Consider the following 16463-nt stretch of genomic DNA (forward strand, 5'->3'; position numbering starts at 1 on the left):
AAAGCAGTTTGCAGCAGCATTGAAGCGTCCTGATAGTGTCGTAATGAGGTCAAGGACATTGATGGCGGAAATTGCTTTCTATTGGAACACATCGAAATTCTCTTTGTACGCTCCTCTGAAAAAAGCCATACTCCATCGATGTAATTAACCTCACTGCCCCTCAGAGAAGCCCTGCAGCCAGTGAACCACTCACAGAAGCAATTTTACAGGATCATGGTTACCCTGCTGACCCAGGCAGGGTGTCCTGAGCTTGGGTGCATGCGGCGCGCAGTAGTGGAAGAATTGCTACACAAGTTTTCTCGTGGGTGAATTATGTTCATGATGGCCCACACAATTAATTCCTTTATCCATCAACTTCAGCTGTCCCACCAGGTTTATGTTAAGGCATTTATTGCTTTTTGAGTTTCTTTGTAAAGTGCATATATTGTTCAAGAGCGTTGTATGCAGATGTCAAACTTATAGAGGGAAAATGTGATACCTTATTTTAAATTCTGCAAGTACATGTTTGTTGTCTTGCTGAATGTTGTAGCTTGAATCGCCTGCATGCAAATTATGCTTAAACAATTGTTCTGTTCAGCCCAAGCTAAACAGTGTGGACAATGAACGGTAGGTTAGCTGGCCTACCTTTCACTAGATCAAACTGTGTGATGACATGGACATGCTGTGAATGCTCTCAATGGATTATGTGTGAGCTAGGTATACGCTTGAGGATGACAATATTTTTTAATGTTTATCCTGTATGTCTTTTACCTGACTTTTGTGAAAATTTGCCACTGCCACCTGGAATACCGTTGGTGTTACTATTTTTTGAATAATTTAATGTGCTGACTCTGTTCACTTGCTTTACAATAGCCTTTTATGATGCCATATTCACTGTAACCACAAACATTTGGTGTATACCACTCAATGAGTGTTTTAAATACCGTGAAATATTCATTCATTTGACGTTCACAACGTAATAGAGCCATCGCGTCAAATTGCGGTGTGTTGGCTCAGCTTCGACGGTGCTAACTTTTTTGTAGGTATGTGATACAACATAAGCTTTGTTGTACATTTTACTTGCAGCAAAATGCATTGTATTTTAATGTTGACATACTTACTTTGTGGGTCGGACCTCACATCAATTATTTCAACTTTGACTTTGTGAACTACCACTCTTTTTTTAATTTCTGCATATGTATTGCTTACTTTTCTGACAAGCACAATCACTGAAGCGTTTCGATATTTGTGAGGACAGCGCAGATATAAATATGATACAATTATAGCCCTGTATTGCATACAAGGCATTGTATACTTACAATGCCTTGTTTTGCTTACAATGCCTTGTATATAGGCGTTGCATACAAGGCATTGTAAGCAAAACTGCAGCTACATTCAGGGACAGCTGATTCCATTGACCAGTTTATTAAAGGTATCAATACTACGTGTGATATAGTTTACTTTGTATAACATTATTATACAAATGCCCTGTGTCATAATACTGATACCGAAGAGCAGTGGCACAATAAGTTTTACTTGCTGTTTATAATTTTCCTTTGTGTATTATCTTTGCAATGTACTGCATTTAAATTATAAATGTGGCTTCCTTCTGTATTTGTGTGAAATCTTCTGGCTTCTATAGGTGCAATAAACACTGAATAAAGAATGAAACAATTACTGTTGTCATAAAAATGTGCTTTCCATAGTACAAGTACACCAGCAACACAATGAATCGACAAGTGCAAATGAATGCTGCCATTTTTCCCTTGCCGCTATGTATTCAGTTTTCATGCCGTTTCGCACTAGCAGAGGAAGAAGGGTCCCCCTGGCAGTGTTTGATTCTAGGACATATTATGCTGTGGGGCTATACTCGCATTCGGAAACAGCTGAATAAACTCTAGATAATGCACAAATCCCGTCCATTTGCTTTATTATATAACGAAAATTGATCCCCGAGACGCGTCTCACAGCGTCGTCGCACCACAGAATCTTGCAAATTAGTAGACGTACATCTGAAGAAAACGGCGATTACTTCGGCGTTTAGAATGCAGGCTAATGCTATTTATTTCTCTCAAAATGAAACACGCCCACCAGAGCCTTTTATTAAGCGAAAATGCGACAAAAAAAGTGTCCTTCAAAACATCTCGTTCTTTCTAGGTGCAGGACAGCGTGACAAAAAATCATTTCTCTCAAAATAAACACACACACCAGCCTTTTATTAAGCGAAAATGCGAAAAAAAAGTGTCCCTCAAGACATCTCGTTTCTTTCTAGGTGGCAAGACAGCGGGACGAAAAATTAGCGAGATAATACGCACCACAGCTTAAGGTGCACAACGGCTGATTTGACGAAACTTGAGTACGTAGGAAAAAATAGACCACACTCGGGCGTCCTGGACGGGTTTCGAGCCGCGAGCGCTGGCAACTCCACTAACCGCGGCGGTAAGCGCAAGTGACGCTTTGAAAATCTTCTGTCTTCATAGTCAGACGCCCCAGTCTTGCTCCACGTTTCAAGGCTCGCATTTGAAGCGAACAACGACGCGCGCAGTAGCAGAAACCAGCACCCGCATACGGGCCTCCAAGCCAGTGACGACAGGCGCCACTAAAAGTTACCACGTACCAAACAATCACGAATGTTCCGGCAACCTTGTGGGCCTTTTCCGCCCCATAAGGCACCGCGCACGGGGCCCCTGAGAGAGGAGGGTGGCTTCAGAGGAGGTTAACTTGCCGAGGCTAGCGGAATCACGTGACGCTCCCTCCTAGTATTTTTTACCTCCATGGCATCGAGGCACCCTAGCCGTGGCCGCACTGTGACGCCACACCACGGGCTTCGATTCTCCGACGACTCAGCTCGTCGTCGGTTGCCGCGGGCGACCGCTCTTACAGGCGCGCGTCCTCCGTTGTCTGGCAACCGCCACAGGTGGCGCGCTCGCCGCGCCCTCTGTGTGACGTCACACCACGGGCCTCGTTATAGTGAACTAGAATAAATCTAGTAGCACACTGCCAGGGCTCCGGCGTCCTATTTTTTCCACTGACGCCGCGATACGGCGCCACTGCTACCTTTGCCTAGCAGTTACGGCCACGTTGTAGGTTCGTTCAGTAGTGTCAGCTGCGGTTCTAACGCGCGTTTGCATTCTGGTTAATGCAACATAAATTAGTCAGGTTAGTCCTGCGTAGCTTAGCTGATTGTATATACCATGGCGACTAGTATGTATATATATATATATATATATATATATTATACGATAGCATCGAAAGATGTTGAAGAGACGACCGCCGCGCGACAGACGATGAAGTGTGTCTGTGCTCTTGGTGCGAGCGATTGTGGGCCTGGCTGTCTGTCTTCAGTGTAAATAGCCTGTAAATAGCCTCTTTCGTCTGTGTCCTTCCATAACCGCGTTTAGCATGAATGCCGACAATTGGCGACATCGTATCGCCTTTATCTAGCGGCATTCGCATTCAATGGAAACGGCCGCCAATGCCGATAAGAAGGCAAATAATCGCATAATGGCGCTAGACGGAGGTTGGTTTGAGACGGCAAACGGGAGCGCATCGCATCGAGGATTATGGGATAGGCATTCGCTGCGGGACTGCCGCGCCGCTGCAACTGCGGGGCCTCGGACTGCCTCGACCTCCTCACAACTGGCTAACATGAGCGGCGGTGAATGCGAACGAGACCGCGGCTCGTGTGGTTATTTTGACGTGAGCAACGCGAACGTTGTTCCTCGCTATCATTAGCGCGATGAATATTGGGGAGCGTATTGGACCTTAGAAGGCAACGGAATCAAGTATACTTCCAGAAAATTCAGGCTGAAATGGCCATTTTGGGTTTTCACTGGACGTGGCAGCAGCTCCGAACACACTGGAATAACTTGAAGGGGCGATATAACAAGGTAAGGTCTCGTGTTATTTGTTTTCTGCGTCCGATAATGTTTTCTAGTTTCAAGAATGCTTTCACATGGCAGGAAAGAGTGGAGCAAAACCGCAGTGGCGCGGCACCGTCGAGCTGGCTCTGGTACGCCGAGATGAGTGCGATTCTGTCTCACCGCCCGATGACAGAAGCCCAGGCGTACGGCATTGACAGCCATGTGGACACCGAAGGTGACGACAGTCGGACAGGTAGGAAGATCGAACGCTCTATTGTTGCAAAGAAAAAGTGCTTCGAGAAACACTTAGGTCACACAAGATGCCGATGCTCATCAGCTGGAAAGACGAGAGATGGCTCTGTGAACTAATTAAAATTAAATAATGGGTTTTAACGTGCCAAAAGTACGATTTGATTATGAGGCACGCCGTAGTGGGGAACTCGGGAAAATTTCGACCACCTGGGGCGGCTCTGTGAACTCCATTGTGTTTTAACTTGAGCTCTTTTGTCGCCGTAGGCGCTGGCAGAAAAATATTTTTTTCAGACACTTAGAATGTGTTTTTAGCTAAACTGTATTCATACAGTGTATAGTAATTGCAGATGCCGAAACAAATCGTTTCCAAAAATTTATTTTTGAAGTTTGCGGTCTTTATTAATCAACTGTAGTTAATGCAACACCAATGACTTATTCAAGATATGTCAAAAGGCAGTATGCTTGTTAGATTTATTTTGGCACGTTTGGTTAAGGTTTTTGGCAGGCTACTGGCTCATGAAATGTGATAAACAGCACAGTGAAGCAGGAAAGGGCTTGTGTGTGTGTCACTCTGTCATACCTGCTTTGATTTAGAACTGAGGTACGAAGTGCGAAGAAAAAAATACGACAAACAAGCGCTGACTGCCAACTGGAAGTTTATAAACTTGCAGTTGGCAGTCAGCGCTTGTTTGTGGTATTTGTTTCTCCGTGTCCTTGTTTTATTCGCGCTGTTCAAAGCTCATTTCTAAATCATGGACCAACTAGCCCTCATCAAGACCTTACTGATACATCTGCTTTGAAAGTCATTGATATTGTTTTCGAATGAACCATGTCAGCACAGTCATGACAACTCTTACTGTTTTCTTTGTTGACAGATTTAAGCGAGGACGAGGAGCTACAGGCGAATGAAAGTACCCCGGGATCCTGTATGTCACAGTTTGCTTTCTGATTTTCCTCACTTTGTGTACTATCAGTAACATTTTGCACATATTTTTCTTCCTTGCTTCCAGACATATTGCGAATATTTGAAGGGCTCGAAATTGTTTTAACTTATCTGCAATAATTGCCCTGATATGCATATGAAGGCAATTAAAGAGTGAAGTTTTTAGCAGAGGTTTGTGTTGTCAAAATTAAGAACATTCTCACGAGTAAGAGAACTTACACTTTATAGGTAATTTTAATTTGGAAAATTATATCCTTTCTCCCGCTTACTACTATGCAAATACGCAAGGCGTGCTTATTAGTGTGCCCTGCTTGTCTGGTGATGCTCAGCGCATTACTTCTTTTTTATTTTTCACTGTATGCAGCAAGCGGAAGCAACACTCCTGTGCCACGGGCAAAGAGGCCACGACGGACGAGGAATTCGGAGCACGCTGAGATCTTAGCAGAACAGCAAAACAGAACTGCAGAGACGCTACAGAAACATACAGAGCTGATATTTGAACAGCAGAGGCAGCTTTTAGAAGATGAGCAAAAAAAGCTCGGCGATATAATGAGCACTATAAGCACATCGTTTTTGCAGGGCAGACAAGCAATGATGGCGCAGCTGCTGAGCCAACCACTGCAAGCTTACCCTCAGCCTCTGCAGATATACAGCCAGGCTCTACAGCAAGACAGCCAGCAGAGCAGGCTGTTTCAGTTTACGTGGCCAATATTCACCACTGCACCAAGGAATGGCACTGCACCAAGCAGCACCAAGGAATGACAAGATTTAATTGGGCAAAATAAAGTCATTTTATTTCACTGAATATGACAAGCCGTGTTCATGTGGTGATTCTTGATAGTGTGTTTACACAGTAGTGCATGCACAAGTCTTGCATGTCAGACTTTGTCTGCCACTTACGTACACTAGCAAGAAAATATGACTTGTTCCCTTGCACATGCATGCAATTAACTACATTGGATAAAAGTGTGCTGATTGCAGGTGGAAAACGTTTTCTCACTCAGCCGTGATGACAATATGTCAAGTTCACCAGGAAGCTGAGCGCAGTGGAAACTCCTGCGCCAAATTATCCCTCCACCAATCATCAGAGCCTGTCTTTGCCCATAGTCTTCGTGGGATGCGTTCCGTTGACAAAAAAACCTGAAAATTAGAAAAATGGTCCGTGTAATTTGGTGATAACGCTGGCGTGAATGCAATATTGAAATTAAAATATGTGACGACTCGAAAGCACGGTAATATTACACGTTTGGCAACAAAAAACCACATGTAAATTCCCGGTAAAAAAATATGTTCTTAAATTTTGCGTGCCAAAATCACGATCTGATTATGAGGCGCATAGTAGTGTGGGGCCCCAGAATAATTTGCTCACTTGGGGTTCTTTAATGTGCACCTACATCTAAATATACGAGCGTTTTTACATTTTGCCCCAATCTAAATGCGGCCGCCGCGGCCAGTATCGAATCCTCGAGCCTTGGAGCACAATGCAATAGCCACTGAGCTATATACAGCAGCCTGTAAGCACAAGCTAAGGCTCAACCAAAGCGCTAGTAGATGAGCTCAGTAGTTATCGCGACGCATAAACTAATACTCGAACTAAAAGCGCGCATTATTTAAGCGGCTCTAGTTGTACTTACCGTGCATGACTGTCCATTCGTTTATCGTCCCACTCGAAACGGCGCCGGTTGCTTGCAAGACCGCATGGGCGCAAATAGTCTGTATACGGCGCCGACGCTCTTGATAGCGCAAAAACGCTACAGCAATAAGAAGTACATGCATGTTCGTCCATGTTGTCAGAAGCAGCATGACACACAAACGGGCTGTAGCGTTTAGAAGCATTACTGTCGTTTGCACTTAGCCCACACGTGCACGCACGGCCATAACCTCCTATGTGGCACGGCATACGCACGGACGGAGGACATCGACACCGGAAACACGAAGTTCCGGAAGCGCTAGCACGTTACTTCTAAAATGCGACACCGCATGTCACCACCATCGCGGTCGCCTAGATGCGCATGCATGTAAACGCTCGCGCATCGTCTTCAGTCGAGGCGCAATGTCGATGCGATGCGCTACTGTCGCATTCATGTAAACGGGGCTCGTGACTTTTCAAAACATATTAACTCAAAGAAAATGCCTAAACTTCTTCCCCAGGAAAATCAGTGATGGTATTTTGAAGGTAGAGCGCCGTAAGGCGTGAGAAAAGTATAATCTGGCATGGCTGACCCGCAGGCGCGGGAATGGCTGTCCGAAATACCGCGCCTGTGCGCGGAGAATAGGTTACGCTAACGAGGAATTTACCACGTTTGATCTACCTGGTAGTGCGGTCCACTCGATCGCGATCGAAATTTTCTGTGTGACGATTATAACATCTTGGTTTGTGATTGCTATATTCAGCACTTTTATAAAACAAAGATATTGTTGAATCAAAGGTAAACAAAGGTTTTACAAGTAAAAATGAATGTAAATTTTGTGCAATTGTATTGCACATATCCATGTGATCATTGAAGCTAACATGAATTGTCATCTGTTTACAGACCTCCTTGCTGTTGCAACTCTGAGGACAATTGCTTCAAATGGGAAGGAACAACCAGCAGTGCCAGCGCTCTTTGTACATCAGGACGTATGTTCCTTCACATTTTTGTTACTGAAATCGGATCTAAACAATGCTGTAATTCTTCAAATGGCTTCAATCGTAGAAACAGTGTGGCAACTGTATAAAGATCCAGGTGCTTTTTTTTTTAATGTGAACATGCTACCTAATTTCACCACCTATTTATTTATTTTTATTTATTCATGCTCCCGGTAAAGGCCCTCACAGGGAGTGTATTACATCGGGGGGGGGGGGGGGGGGCGATACAATCATTAACAAGTGCTGTACATATTAGGAAGAACAACATCAATACATGTATAAATAATAAAACACAGCAATTAAATCATAAGTCAATATACAAAACGTAAGGATGAACAAACGAACACTTTTGAACTGCTCTTGCACTCGATGTGAGGAGCATCTATGCTGCAAAAATGACCTTGCTTGGATTACACGGGTTATTCGAATAATGCTGGGTTGTGTTAAGCTTCTCTACAGTCTACATTGTTTGCAGTTAAGGCTGCATGACATTATACTTGCTTGCATAAGTGTCACAGCTGTCACCCGTTCGTCGTCGGCGCGAAGTCAATCGACGGGGTATACAAACCGGTTGGTCGGAACGTTCCGTATGCTCTCCGTGACTTTTCAAAACATATTAATTCAAAGAAAATGCCTAAACTGCTCCCCCGGGAAAATCAGTGATGGTATTTTGAAGGTAGAGCGCAGTAAGGCGTGAGAAAGGTATAATCTGGCATGGCTGACCCGCAGGCGCGGGAATGGTCCGAAATACCGCGCCTGTGCGCGGAGAATAGGTTACGCCAAGGAGGAATTTAGCATGTTTGATCTACATGGTAGTGCGGTCCCCTCGATCGCGATCGAAATAATAAAATCGGATCTAAACAATGCTGTAATTCCTCAAATGGCTTCAATCGTAGAAACAGTTTGGCAACTGTATAAAGATCCAGATGCTTTTTTTAAAATGTGAACTGACATGCTACCTAATTTCACCACCTATTTATACATTTTTATTTATTCATGCTACCGGTAAAGGCCCTCACAGGTTGTGTATTACATGGGGGGGGGGGCGATGCAATCATTAATAAGTGCTGTACATATTAGGAAGAACAACAACAATACATGTGTAAATAATAAAAAACAGCAATTAAATCAGAAGTCAATATACAAAACGTAAGGATAAACAAACGAACAATTTTGAACTGCTCTTGCACTCGATGGGAGGAGCATCTATGCTGCAAAAATGACCTTGCTTGGATTACACAGGTTATTCGAATAATGCTGGGTTGTGTTAAGCTTCTCTGCAGCCTAAATTGTTTGCAGTTAAGGCTGCATGACATTATACTTGCTTGCTTAAGGTCACAGCTGTCACCCGTTCGTCGTTGGCGCGAAGTCAATCGACGGGGTATACAAGCCGGTCGGTCGTTCCGTATGCTCTCCGTGACTTTTCAAAACATATTAACTCAAAGAAAATGCCTAAACTTCCCCAGGAAAATCAGTGATGGTATTTTGAAGGTAGAGCGCCGTAAGGCGTGAGAAAAGTATAATCTGGCATGGCTGACCCGCAGGCGCGGGAATGGCTGTCCGAAATACCGCGCCTGTGCGCGGAGAATAGGTTACGCTAACGAGGAATTTACCACGTTTGATCTACCTGGTAGTGCGGTCCCCTCGATCGCGATCGAAATTTTCTGTGTGACGATTATAACATCTTGGTTTGTGATTGCTATATTCAGCACTTTTATAAAACAAAGATATTGTTGAATCAAAGGTAAACAAAGGTTTTACAAGTAAAAATGAACGTAAATTTTGTGTAATTGTATTGCACATATCCATGTGATCATTGAAGCTAACATGAATTGTCATCTGTTTACAGACCTCCTTGCTGTTGCAACTCTGAGGACAATTGCTTCAAATGGGAAGGAACAACCAGCAGTGCCAGCGCTCTTTGTACATCAGGACGTATGTTCCTTCACATTTTTGTTACTGAAATCGGATCTAAACAATGCTGTAATTCCTCAAATGGCTTCAATCGTAGAAACAGTGTGGCAACTGTATAAAGATCCAGGTGCTTTTTTTTTAATGTGAACATGCTACCTAATTTCACCACCTATTTATTTATTTTTATTTATTCATGCTCCTGGTAAAGGCCCTCACAGGGAGTGTATTACATCGGGGGGGGGGGGGGGGGCGATACAATCATTAACAAGTGCTGTACATATTAGGAAGAACAACATCAATACATGTATAAATGATAAAACACAGCAATTAAATCATAAGTCAATATACAAAACGTAAGGATGAACAAACGAACACTTTTGAACTGCTCTTGCACTCGATGTGAGGAGCATCTATGCTGCAAAAATGACCTTGCTTGGATTACACGGGTTATTCGAATAATGCTGGGTTGTGTTAAGCTTCTCTACAGCCTACATTGTTTGCAGTTAAGGCTGCATGACATTATACTTGCTTGCATAAGTGTCACAGGTGTCACCCGTTCGTCGTCGGCGCGAAGTCAATCGACGGGGTATACAACCGGTTGGTCGGAACATTCCGTATGCTCTCCGTGACTTTTCAAAACATATTAACTCAAAGAAAATGCCTAAACTGCTCCCCCGGGAAAATCAGTGATGGTATTTTGAAGGTAGAGCGCAGTAAGGCGTGAGAAAGGTATAATCTGGCATGGCTGACCCGCAGGCGCGGGAATGGTCCGAAATACCGCGCCTGTGCGCGGAGAATAGGTTACGCCAAGGAGGAATTTAGCATGTTTGATCTACATGGTAGTGCGGTCCCCTCGATCGCGATCGAAATAATAAAATCGGATCTAAACAATGCTGTAATTCCTCAAATGGCTTCAATCGTAGAAACAGTTTGGCAACTGTATAAAGATCCAGATGCTTTTTTTAAAATGTGAACTGACATGCTACCTAATTTCACCACCTATTTATACATTTTTATTTATTCATGCTACCGGTAAAGGCCCTCACAGGTTGTGTATTACATGGGGGGGGGGGGCGATGCAATCATTAATAAGTGCTGTACATATTAGGAAGAACAACAACAATACATGTGTAAATAATAAAAAACAGCAATTAAATCAGAAGTCAATATACAAAACGTAAGGATAAACAACGAACAATTTTGAACTGCTCTTGCACTCGATGGGAGGAGCATCTATGCTGCAAAAATGACCTTGCTTGGATTACACAGGTTATTCGAATAATGCTGGGTTGTGTTAAGCTTCTCTGCAGCCTAAATTGTTTGCAGTTAAGGCTGCATGACATTATACTTGCTTGCTTAAGGTCACAGCTGTCACCCGTTCGTCGTTGGCGCGAAGTCAATCGACGGGGTATACAAACCGGTTGGTCGGAACGTTCCGTATGCTCTCCGTGACTTTTCAAAACATATTAATTCAAAGAAAATGCCTAAACTGCTCCCCCGGGAAAATCAGTGATGGTATTTTGAAGGTAGAGCGCAGTAAGGCGTGAGAAAGGTATAATCTGGCATGGCTGACCCGCAGGCGCGGGAATGGTCCGAAATACCGCGCCTGTGCGCGGAGAATAGGTTACGCCAAGGAGGAATTTAGCATGTTTGATCTACATGGTAGTGCGGTCCCCTCGATCGCGATCGAAATAATAAAATCGGATCTAAACAATGCTGTAATTCCTCAAATGGCTTCAATCGTAGAAACAGTTTGGCAACTGTATAAAGATCCAGATGCTTTCTTTAAAATGTGAACTGACATGCTACCTAATTTCACCACCTATTTATACATTTTTATTTATTCATGCTACCGGTAAAGGCCCTCACAGGTTGTGTATTACATGGGGGGGGGGGCGATGCAATCATTAATAAGTGCTGTACATATTAGGAAGAACAACAACAGTACATGTGTAAATAATAAAAAACAGCAATTAAATCAGAAGTCAATATACAAAACGTAAGGATAAACAAACGAACAATTTTGAACTGCTCTTGCACTCGATGGGAGGAGCATCTATGCTGCAAAAATGACCTTGCTTGGATTACACAGGTTATTCGAATAATGCTGGGTTGTGTTAAGCTTCTCTGCAGCCTAAATTGTTTGCAGTTAAGGCTGCATGACATTATACTTGCTTGCTTAAGGTCACAGCTGTCACCCGTTCGTCGTTGGCGCGAAGTCAATCGACGGGGTATACAAGCCGGTCGGTCGTTCCGTATGCTCTCCGTGACTTTTCAAAACATATTAACTCAAAGAAAATGCCTAAACTTCCCCAGGAAAATCAGTGATGGTATTTTGAAGGTAGAGCGCCGTAAGGCGTGAGAAAAGTATAATCTGGCATGGCTGACCCGCAGGCGCGGGAATGGCTGTCCGAAATACCGCGCCTGTGCGCGGAGAATAGGTTACGCTAACGAGGAATTTACCACGTTTGATCTACCTGGTAGTGCGGTCCCCTCGATCGCGATCGAAATTTTCTGTGTGACGATTATAACATCTTGGTTTGTGATTGCTATATTCAGCACTTTTATAAAACAAAGATATTGTTGAATCAAAGGTAAACAAAGGTTTACAAGTAAAAATGAACGTAAATTTTGTGCAATTGTATTGCACATATCCATGTGATCATTGAAGCTAACATGAATTGTCATCTGTTTACAGACCTCCTTGCTGTTGCAACTCTGAGGACAATTGCTTCAAATGGGAAGGAACAACCAGCAGTGCCAGCGCTCTTTGTACATCAGGACGTATGTTCCTTCACATTTTTGTTACTGAAATCGGATCTAAACAATGCTGTAATTCCTCAAATGGCTTCAATCGTAGAAACAGTGTGGCAACTGTATAAAGATCCAGGTGCTTTTTTTTTAATGTGAACATGCTACCTAATTTCACCACCTATTTATTATTTTTATTTATTCATGCTCCCGGTAAAGGCCCTCACAGGGAGTGTATTACATCGGGGGGGGGGGGGGGGGGGCGATACAATCATTAACAAGTGCTGTACATATTAGGAAGAACAACATCAATACATGTATAAATGATAAAACACAGCAATTAAATCATAAGTCAATATACAAAACGTAAGGATGAACAAACGAACACTTTTGAACTGCTCTTGCACTCGATGTGAGGAGCATCTATGCTGCAAAAATGACCTTGCTTGGATTACACGGGTTATTCGAATAATGCTGGGTTGTGTTAAGCTTCTCTACAGCCTACATTGTTTGCAGTTAAGGCTGCATGACATTATACTTGCTTGCATAAGTGTCACAGCTGTCACCCGTTCGTCGTCGGCGCGAAGTCAATCGACGGGGTATACAAACCGGTTGGTCGGAACGTTCCGTATGCTCTCCGTGACTTTTCAAAACATATTAACTCAAAGAAAATGCCTAAACTGCTCCCCCGGGAAAATCAGTGATGGTATTTTGAAGGTAGAGCGCAGTAAGGCGTGAGAAAGGTATAATCTGGCATGGCTGACCCGCAGGCGCGGGAATGGTCCGAAATACCGCGCCTGTGCGCGGAGAATAGGTTACGCCAAGGAGGAATTTAGCATGTTTGATCTACATGGTAGTGCGGTCCCCTCGATCGCGATCGAAATAATAAAATCGGATCTAAACAATGCTGGAATTCCTCAAATGGCTTCAATCGTAGAAACAGTTTGGCAACTGTATAAAGATCCAGATGCTTTTTTTAAAATGTGAACTGACATGCTACCTAATTTCACCACCTATTTATACATTTTTATTTATTCATGCTACCGGTAAAGGCCCTCACAGGTTGTGTATTACATGGGGGGGGGGGGGGGCGATGCAATCATTAATAAGTGCTGTACATATTAGGAAGAACAACAACAATACATGTGTAAATAATAAAAAACAGCAATTAAATCAGAAGTCAATATACAAAACGTAAGGATAAACAAACGAACAATTTTGAACTGCTCTTGCACTCGATGGGAGGAGCATCTATGCTGCAAAAATGACCTTGCTTGGATTACACAGGTTATTCGAATAATGCTGGGTTGTGTTAAGCTTCTCTACAGCCTACATTGTTTGCAGTTAAGGCTGCATGACATTATACTTGCTTGCATAAGTGTCACAGCTGTCACCCGTTCATCGTCGGCGCGAAGTCAATCGACGGGGTATACAAGCCGGTTGGTCATTCCGTATGCTCTCCGTGACTTTTCCAAACATATTAACTGAAAGAAAATGCCTAAACTGCTCCCCCGGGAAAATCAGTGATGGTGTTTTGAAGGTAGAGCGCCGTAAGGCGTGAGAAAGAAATAATCTGGCATGGCTGACCCGCAGGCGCGGGAATGGCTGTCCGAAATACCGCGCCTGTGCGCAGAGAATAGGTTACGGTAACGAGGAATTTACCACGTTTGATCTACCTGGTAGTGCGGTCCCCTCGATCGCGATCGAAATTTTCTGTGTGACGATTATAACCTCTTGCTTTGTGATTGCTATATTCAGCACTTTTATAAAACAAAGATATTGTTGAATCAAAGGTAAACAAAGGTTTTACAAGTAAAAATGAACGTAAATTTTGTGCAATTGTATTGCACATATCCATGTGATCATTGAAGCTAACATGAATTGTCATCTGTTTACAGACCTCCTTGCTGTTGCAACTCTGAAGACAATTGCTTCAAATGGGAAGGAACAACCAGCAGTGCCAGCGCTATTTGTACATGAGGACGTAAGTTCCTTCACATTTTTGTTAATGAAATCAGATCTAAACAATGCTGTAATTCCCCAAATGGCTTCAATTGTAGAAACAGTTTGGCAACTGTATAAAGATCCAGATGTTTTTTTTTTTTTAATGTGAACTGACATGCTACCTAATTTCACCAGCTATTTATTCATTTTTATTTATTCATGCTACCGGTAAAGGCCCTCAAAGGGAGTGTATTACATAGGGGGGGGAGGCGATACAATGATTAATAAGTGCTGTACATGTTAGGAAGAACAACAACAATACATGTATAAATAATAAAAAACAGCAATTAAATCATAAGTCAATATACAAAACGTAAGGATGAACAAACGAACAATTTTGAACTGCTCTTGCACTCGATGTGAGGCGCATCTATGCTGCAAAAATGACCTTGCTTGGATTACACAGGTTATTCGAATAATGCTGGGTTGTGTTAAGCTTCTCTACAGCCTACATTGTTTGCACTTAAGGCTGCATGACATACTTACTTGCATAAGTGTCATAGCTGTCACCCGTTCATCGTCGGCGCGAAGTCAATCGACGGGGTATACAAGCCCGTTGGTCTTCCGTACTCAAGCGAACAGAGTGAAAAAGTAAGAGTCGGGAGTAAACAAAAAAAAACAGATATTTATCGCCAGATAAGTATACACAATTAATAAAATAAGATAATAAAAAAAAATCACAGCATATCCACGGGGTGAATGATGATGAGTGGGCGAAGCTCCGGAGGGAATCATCGGATCTCCCGCTTAAGGGGACGCTAGCACAAACGCGTTAGAGACGTGCAGTACTCTCTAGTAAGGGGGAGCGGCCACAGCGTCTTACGCAGCCATTTACACATGCCGGAACGTGCACCGCGTTTGCCGACGCCATCACATGACTGCTGAGAGAGTATACCCCCCGTATTCATAAACGCTCCTCGACTTGAACTTGACTTGCCACCGCCTTGGGCAGCGCGTTCGAAACGCGTTGAAGGTAAGGCGGAGAGGCCACAGCGTCTTACACCAGCTTCTTACACGGGCCGTAACGCGCTAGCACAAACGCGTTAGAAACGCGCTAGAAACGCGGCCTTTCGTTAATGTTGGGTATTTATTGCCATCGTGGTGCTTGTGTCTATGTGTGCTTCGTGGCGTAGTGGGCTAACGCCGCGCGCTCGGAAGCGAGGGGTCCCTGGTTCGATTCCGCGCTACGGACACAACTTCGGAATTTTTTTTTCTCATTTTTCTCAGACTACTACTACGACGAGGGACGAACGGGTGCCGCCTTAAGGAGCTTCGCCCCTAAAAAAGACAATACAAACACACTTGGGGCGCTATAACGTAAAATGATTCCAAACAGTTTTGATTGCAAACTCCTGACGTCAAATTTACATAACCACCGACGCAAGCATCGGGCGGTGACCCGCGGCGTTGTCTGAACAACTCAATCAAGCACTCTCCTCGTTTATGGGAGGTCACCTTTGTTCGCTTTGAAAAACCAATAACATTGCTTATACTCAGCGGTTTTTCTTATCTAATTGGCTGACAAGAGGAGCACGCTCTAGTGGAGAGGGTTGTGATGGGTCCGAGCCAGCACAGTGAAAATAGATAACCACATGAAGGAGGGTGGTGCCAGCTTCTCCGATTGGTCCGCTTCGCCTTACTTAGCTTGCGGTGGCTGGTCGAAAATCGCGGCGGCGTGCAATGGAAGAATAAGAATGCCGCTAAAACGGATCCTCAGCAAGGAAGAGTTGGCAGAGCGATGTTGTATGCATGGCGAAAAGGCTCGATAACGTTTTACTGATACACAAAAATGTTTATCATGCGCAAATAATTACATGCTCACCGGCAGGTACGAGTAGCGAGAGCCTGAGTGATCCGCGGGCAGCCATCTTTTATTCCTTTCGGAACGGGGCAGTCTGTGGCTATTAAGAGAAATTTTCAGTTTTATTCGGCATAATATGCATTTTTTTTTCGCATACACGTCACTTTGACGTGGTGAGTTTTCGCAGTTTTGTGAGGTCGCGTGAAAGATAGGCGAAGTGGGCGTATCCAGAAAACATTGGATAATAGCAGAGGGCTAATGGTGAAAAGGCGTCGAATCAGGAATGATTATTTTTCTTTTGTGCGGTTTAATCATGCATAATCAGTG

The 16463-nt window shown here is 43.6% G+C and overlaps 2 long non-coding RNA genes across 2 annotated transcripts; both read left to right on the forward strand.

Moving 5' to 3' along the window:
- Positions 1–8573: 8573 nt before the first annotated feature.
- On the forward strand, positions 8574–9850 carry LOC125942639 (uncharacterized). The gene is made up of 2 exons (XR_007465279.1): positions 8574–8687; positions 9799–9850. It is a non-coding gene; the product is annotated as an uncharacterized LOC125942639 (long non-coding RNA).
- A 343-nt stretch (positions 9851–10193) lies between these two features.
- Positions 10194–13208, forward strand: LOC125942638 (uncharacterized). Its single transcript, XR_007465278.1, has 3 exons — positions 10194–10283; positions 11922–12021; positions 13146–13208. It is a non-coding gene; the product is annotated as an uncharacterized LOC125942638 (long non-coding RNA).
- Positions 13209–16463: the final 3255 nt, after the last annotated feature.

Source organism: Dermacentor silvarum, chromosome 1, assembly GCF_013339745.2.
Source record: "Dermacentor silvarum isolate Dsil-2018 chromosome 1, BIME_Dsil_1.4, whole genome shotgun sequence".
NCBI classification, from domain to species: Eukaryota; Metazoa; Arthropoda; class Arachnida; order Ixodida; family Ixodidae; genus Dermacentor; species Dermacentor silvarum.